Source organism: Pelodiscus sinensis, chromosome 2 (assembly GCF_049634645.1).
Source record: "Pelodiscus sinensis isolate JC-2024 chromosome 2, ASM4963464v1, whole genome shotgun sequence".
NCBI classification, from domain to species: domain Eukaryota; kingdom Metazoa; phylum Chordata; order Testudines; family Trionychidae; genus Pelodiscus; species Pelodiscus sinensis.
The window spans coordinates 96,841,383-96,848,560 of record NC_134712.1 but is presented as its reverse complement, the minus strand read 5'-3'; the positions used below and the strand labels follow the sequence as shown (position 1 = coordinate 96,848,560).

At 41.0% G+C, this 7,178-nt stretch overlaps 1 long non-coding RNA gene across 1 annotated transcript; it reads left to right on the top strand.

Moving 5' to 3' along the window:
* The first annotated feature begins 3,299 nt into the window (after positions 1 to 3,299).
* Positions 3,300 to 4,857, top strand: LOC142826750 (uncharacterized). The gene is made up of 2 exons (XR_012900982.1): positions 3,300 to 3,507; positions 4,451 to 4,857. It is a non-coding gene; the product is annotated as an uncharacterized LOC142826750 (long non-coding RNA).
* Positions 4,858 to 7,178: the final 2,321 nt, after the last annotated feature.

The window sequence follows — 7,178 nt, the reverse complement described above, 5'->3', positions numbered from 1 at the left end:
CAATCACTACTTGCTTCTCCACGGTCAGTGCTTCTTTGATTTTTGTGTCCCTGCACTGGAGGGGCTGGGGCGAGCTCCACATACAGATCCAGGAACATGGCCTTGAGCATCTGAAAGTTCTTCAACCAATGCTCATAGTCCCAAGTTTGCATTACGATGCAATTCCACCACTCCGTGCTTGTTTCCTGGGCAGAGAAGCATGTTCTACCTTTAGCAGCTACTTTGTGAATGTTACCAACAACCTTGAATTGGTTTTCACTGTGTCCCTCCTGGTGAGTATGCGCAGTGCTGATAGCAGGACCCAGCTATGCACAAGTGATATACTAACTGTGGTGGTTTTATACTGATGTACCTTGCAGCAGCAAGAGTATGTAGCACAGACACACTGTAAATCTCATTTCTCTAATTGGCAAAATGGATGAAGGAGGTAACTTTTCCCATTTGTCAACTAGGAGTTAATAGCAGAATGTTGAAGTGCAGTCTCCTGTTACTAAGGCATCGTTTCTGTTATAAAATACACTACAACACTAGTATACTATAACGTATTACCATAAATAACCTCCAGCTGCAATAAAATTTGTAGACCAGCTTCTAAAGGCAAAAGGGAAATCAGGCAGCAGCCTCCCAAAAATAAGCTGATGTGCATACAAGGGCTCTGATTTCTCTTCTGAGGATATCCTGGCAGTTTGGAAAAGATGGCCCTCAGTTCTTCCTGGGAACACATCCTTAGAAAGTTAAAAATAAAGTGTTTGCCTGCAAATCTTGATGTGAGATGGAGTGAAAACAGTGCTTCTAACAATGACATTTCTACTTTTCTTTATTATGAATCATGAGTAAACATGACATTTCTTCAAAGAGATCTAGACATGTGATCAAAGATTAAAATTGAGCCATTTTAATATTTTAATTATTCTGTAAGTGTCAGGCTCCAGTCTCTGTACTACCCAAACCCAGAGCAGAGCAAATAATTTGTAACAAGGAATTTGATGAATTTTAGCTTCTATCTTTCTTCTATGAGAGTTGTGTGTGCGCAGTTCATTATTTTCCTAGATTTGTTCATTATTCAAAATGACCCGCAATGAATAATTTCTGCTAATAATTCTTGTGCTGAGGCTTCTTCACAAGCAGTTTGGGCTAATTTTGACTGGACACATAAATCACATGCTATTGTTTTTGTTCCCAGATTGGTCAAACCTAGCTCTTAGGCTCAGGTTGCTGGTAGGGATATTCACATTTATGAGTATAACATTTATTTTCTGAAAATGTTGCTTAGATCTTCTGTTTCCATGACCATTCCTACAAATCAATTCATTCACTAGAATATTTGTGGAAAATTAACAGAAAGGATCACAAACACAGAAAAATCAATTCACAGTTTTATTAAAAGAATTATTTGCAGACATTTTGTGTTAGTTACTCCACTGTAATACCATCTTTGGCCAATACTTCTTCATGGTGCTAATCTAAGTTGGGTATATATAAGTGGCTGGAAAACCATTCCCAGAAAGCAGTTATCAGTGGTTCACATCCAAAGGCATAAGCTAAGTTCTGCAGGAATTGTTTCTAGGTCCAGTTCTGTTCAATAATTTAATTAATGATTTAGATAATGGCATAAAGACTACACTTTTAAAGTTTGCAGATGATACCAAGCAACGAAGAGTTGCTCTGAAAGATTAAAATTCAGAATAATCTGGACAAATTGGAAGAGTGACCTGAAGTAAAAAGGATGAAATTCAGTAACGACAACTGCAAAATACTCCACTTAGAATGGGACGATCAATCACACATGTACAAAATGAGAAATGGCTGCATAGGAAAGAGCCATTGGGACGTGGAAAGGGACGTGAGGTCATGTTGGATCACAAGCTAAATATGAGTCAACAGTGTAACACTGTTGCAAATGGGAAAAAAATCATTTTGGGATGTATTAGCACAAGTTTTGCAAGCAAGACACAAGAAGTAATTCTACTCTATTCTGTGCTGATTAGGCCTCCACTGAAGTATTGTGTCTAGTTCTGGGTGCCACACTTCAGTAAAGTTGTTTTTCAAGTACATAAAAGGTTGTTACAAGGAGGAAGGGGGAAAAAAAGTTCTCCTTAGCTAGCTGCTTAAGACAGGATAACAAGCAATCAGCTTAAATGGAAGCAAAGGAGGTTCAGGATGGACATTGGGGGTACTTCTACACTGCACGACTATTTCGGGAATTTATTCCAGTGCTAATCATCAATGTAGTTTAGCATTAGAATAAATTGCCAAGGCCAGTTGTGGAATCTCTGCCAGGAAGAGCAGGTTAGACAAACATCCGTCAGAGATGGCCTAGATAATATTTAATCTAAGCCTCTCACTCCCTGATAGTGAGGGGAAGGAGAAGAAGATCAAGCAGTGCCCTGGTCCTAAGGGTTTTAGCTCCTCCCCCCACCAATGATGCCCTTGTAGTAAAGGAAAGTCACTATGGTTAACCTAGCTCTTGCACCTTGTGTATTAGCATGGCTCCCCACTGGCAAGTGCAGGCATCTCAAGCTAGCTGCAAGAGGTCCAAGGTTAGGAATATCATCATCTTATAATTAGCTATGATAATGACATCTGAGCAGTTATGATCCTTAAAAAGCAGTCATAGATAGATGTTTGCCAGTCCTAACTTCCATCACCTCTACTACTATAACCATGGGGAGGGGGAAAAGTTGAGGGTTGGGTTTTTTGATTTGGTAAATCCAAAGAATCTAGCCAGTGATTAGGGCTATATTTGCACCACACACCACTAGTAGCGTCATGTAGAGTCCATGTAGAGTCATTACATGCTGCAGTGAACAGCAGCTTACAGCCCCACTGTTGTGTGTAGCTGCACATCAGTAAAAGACTCTGGCAATGGGAGTTACCGGATTCTTTCCTCACTGCTAGAGTCCTTTCCTGTGGTGGGGAATGGCTCTAACACTGGTTGATAGGGTAGGTACTGGTAAGGTATTTAGAAAACTATATAGAGCACTACCCACAGGATCAGGATGTCTGTACTCAACTAAGCAGTGTCTCATCCTCTGTACTGCCCTTTATACCTGTGCTAGGGGCATGTTCAGCCTATATATACTACATAGCACTTTATGAGTGTGCAGCATAGACAGACCCTAAATCTGAATCTTTCTATTACTAGTTTGTGCATCTCTCTCAAACTTATTTGTATATCTTGGGGGGTAGGGGGTTCTGCCTTTGGCAATTCATCCCTGTTAATAAGACAAAACTGCCTCAATGTTTCCACAACAGATTCCTCCATTTATAACCCATAGTTCTGGAATTAGAACACTGGCAACAGCAGGAAAATATTATCATCGTCATTTTACAACAGGGGAGCAGAGGTAAAGAAATGAAGAGACTCAGCCAAGGTCACAATGAGAAGTCTGTGGCACAGCTGTGAATAGAATCAAAATACTCTGAGTTTCAGATCACTGCCCTAGTGGTAATCCTCCACATTCCTCATCAGGACTTTAGAACAAACTAAAAGGAGGCTGCTACCAGGTAATGCATTCCAGTGAATACTGGGATAGGGCTTCATGGATTGCTGGGTGACTCCTCATACAGTGCAACATGACCAATGAAGCCTACATTTATATATGTCAATATGACCTAGACCTCCCTCATTACAACTTGAGACCATTGCTTCTCACTCTGTCATCTATGACCACTGAGAACCACCTTTCTCCATCCTCATTAGAACCCACCTTCAGGTAGTTGAAGGCTGCCATGAAATCCCCCCTCACTCTTCTCTTCTCTAACCTAAATAAGCCCAAATCCCTCAGCCTATCCTCATAAATCATGAGGATGTGCTCCAGCCCCCTAATCATTTTGGTTGCCCTCTGCTGGACTCTTCAATGTATCCACATCGTTTATGTAATGGGGAGCCCTGAGCTGGACACAATATTCCAGATGTGGCCTCACTAGTGCTGAAAAGGAGTAATCACTTCTCTAGATCTGCTGGCAATGCACCTATATAGGCCATTAAACTTCTTGGCTACAAGGGCATATTGTTGACTCATATTCAGCTTCTCATCCACTGTAATCCCCAGGTCTTTTCCTGCTGAGCTGCTGCTTAGCCAGTCACTCCCCAGACTGTAGCAATGTTTGGGATTCTTCTGTCCCCGGTGCAGGACTCTGCACTTTTCCTTGTTGAACCTCGTCAGATTTCTTTTGGCCCAATCCTCCAATTTGTCTAGGTCACTCTGGACCCTATCCCTACCCTCCAACGTATCTACCTCTCCCCAGTTCTGGGTGCCACATTTCTGGAAAGATGTGGATAAGTTGGAGGAAGTCCAAAGGAGAACAATGAAAACAATAAATTAACCCAATTTTTCCAATCTTCTTTCTCCTTACATGTCATGTTTGCTAGATATTTAATCTAGAGGAGGGAACACTAAAGGGGAACATGAATAAGGCCTTTCTCCTTCTTTTTTGTGTTTTGCAGAAATGGAGAAAGTTCCCTGGGGTTTCTTGGGCTGCTGCTCCTAAAAGGACAGAGTGGAAACAGCAAGAGGGAGAGCTTCTGAAGTTCAATATAACAGCAGAGACAAGAGCAACTTGTCCTTCCATCTCTTGGAATTGAGAAAGCAGAGGTACTTTTGTCATGGTGAGAGTTATAGACTGTGCTGCAGTGAAAAGCAACACCCATTGCATAGGCCCAAAACACTACAGGAATGCGCAGCATGAAAGGGGGAAAACCTAGCCACCTCCACTTGTAATCCTCCTTGTGATCTATTTATGCAAATAACCACGGGATCAAACCAAAGTGAATCCTTGCCTGAAATGCACCTGTGATTCACAGGCATGCTATTCCTCAGCTAAGATGAAAATAAACATACTAAATTCACTGTAGATTTTCACTTTGTGATTCGTTTTTAAAATGATTTCACCAAAACTGGTGGTTAAGTGATTTCATAACCAATTAACAATGCTCTATAATTCCTTAATTTGCCATTGTACAATTTTCTGGGCAGCTCTGGCCTTAAAATGGAAGTGTAAGGTGCAGATCTTGCTACTTTTTTTTGTCTTACATGCCACAAAGTACATAGGATTTGATTGTGAGATCATGCTATTTAAGAGATATTGTTATTCCCTGCAAGCCATGGACAGTGAGTCATGCACATGGACCCGGGATCAGCAAACCTTCCATTCTGCAAATGGTAAGTGATGACGACAGTTAAGCAAGAGAGTCCACTGTGACTCTCATATTCCAAGATGTGTCATTATAAAGTTGATGGAACACCTGCAAAGAAAATACTGTGTTCCAGCCGGTTCGTTAGTTGTTCTCTCTCAGGTGAAAGGAACATTCATATACATTTTAACTTTCACCTTCACATTCTTTTACACTTTCATCCTCAGAGGGGGGAATTCTGGGGGATGAGCATAATGCAGCTACATCTATCTATCAATCTATGCTTCATTCCAGTGAGATCCAATAGCAGCTGCCATCCCCTGCCCTACAATGGTAACTCCAGGAACAAGAAAAGAATATTTAACTTATCTGAAAGACATACTTTCATTTGTTTCTCTTCATAATCATTTTTCTGATACTGAGTGCCTCCAAAATGTACCCACATACTATCACAAACATGAAACACGTATGAGATAATGTAGACATTACATACAATATACCTTGCTTTGAAACAGAGAGGAAGGTGTCTCACTCCTTATCATTAGCATAAATATACATTAAAAGACTAATTTGAAGTTGCCACATCATGCACCCAAAAGTTAGGAATTGACAGAATTAAAATCATCCCTGAAACCACAGTTCAGCCCCCTTGTGCACGTGGTATTATGATATCTTTAATGATGTTATGGCATGCTATTTTACCATAGGTCCTGACTAAATGAGTAGCTATCTTATTTCTTTTTTGCCCTCACTTTTCAGTATTTACCCAATTAAATATTTACTGAGATCTACCCAAACTCTACACTGAATACCTATGAGGTGCTTTCATGATAGTATTCTAGTTCTTTACCAAAAATAATGAATTTATCTTCAAAATGCCACTGTGGGGCGAAGTGACATTATTTTCCCTATTTTTCACGAGTTTAAAGCCAAAATTGTCAAATGCCTCAACTAATCTTGGGTGCTCGGTCTGAGGACATTAAGTTCTCATTATCCAGAGCGTTAAGTATTTTATGGCACTTTCTATGTACCAAGCACAGCTCCCATTAACCTCAATTGCAATTGCTAGTGTCCAGCACTCCTGAAAATCAGACTTCAGGTGTCACACATTGGGTACCCAGAACATGAGGAACACTCCATAACAACCTGTAAAAAGTTTTGTTTAAATAAGAGTGTAAGAATGGTCATACTGGGTCAGAGAAAAGGTCCATCTAATCTAGTATCCTGTCTTCCAACAATGGACAATGCCAGATCATCCTAAGGGAACGAATAGAATAGGTAATCATCAAGTGATCTATTCCCTACTGCCTATTCCCAGCTTCTGGCAAACACAGAATAAGGCTAATAGCCATTGATGGACCAGGCGAATGCCCTATCCCTTAGGCCATACTGGAACTTGCCCTACCAGTTCACCTTCTGGGTGCCCTTTGTCCTGCCTCTCCCTGGGAGGGGGAAACTTGAGCCTGACACCCTGCCCTCCTCAGGGAAGTGCCCTATCCCTTGGGCCATGCCAGAACCCACCTCTCCACCTCACCTTCAGGGTGCCCTTTATACCAGTTCCACCAGGGCAGCCTGTCCATCCTGGCTAATAGCCATTGATGGACCTATCCTCTATGAATTCATCCAGTTCATTTTTGAACCCTGTTATGATCTTGGCCTTCACAATATCTTCTAGTAAAGAGTTCCACAGTGTGCAGTTATGTGAAGAAATGCTTCCTTTTGCTTGTTTTAAACTTTTTGTCTATTCATGTCATTTGGTGGCCCCTAGTTCTTCTGTTATGAGAAAGATGAAATCATACTTCCTTATTTACTTTCTCCTCTACAGTCATGAGTTTATAAACCTCTGTCATGTCCCTCTTTTCTACTCTGAAAAGTCCCAGAGTTATTAAACTCTTCTGATATGGAAGCTGTTCCATACCCCAAATCATCTGTGTTCCCTTTTCTGTATATTTTTTGAGATGGGGTAGCCAGATCGCCATACAATGTTCAAGATATGGGCATACCATGGAGCTGCTCAGATCATGTGATATTTTCTGTCTTC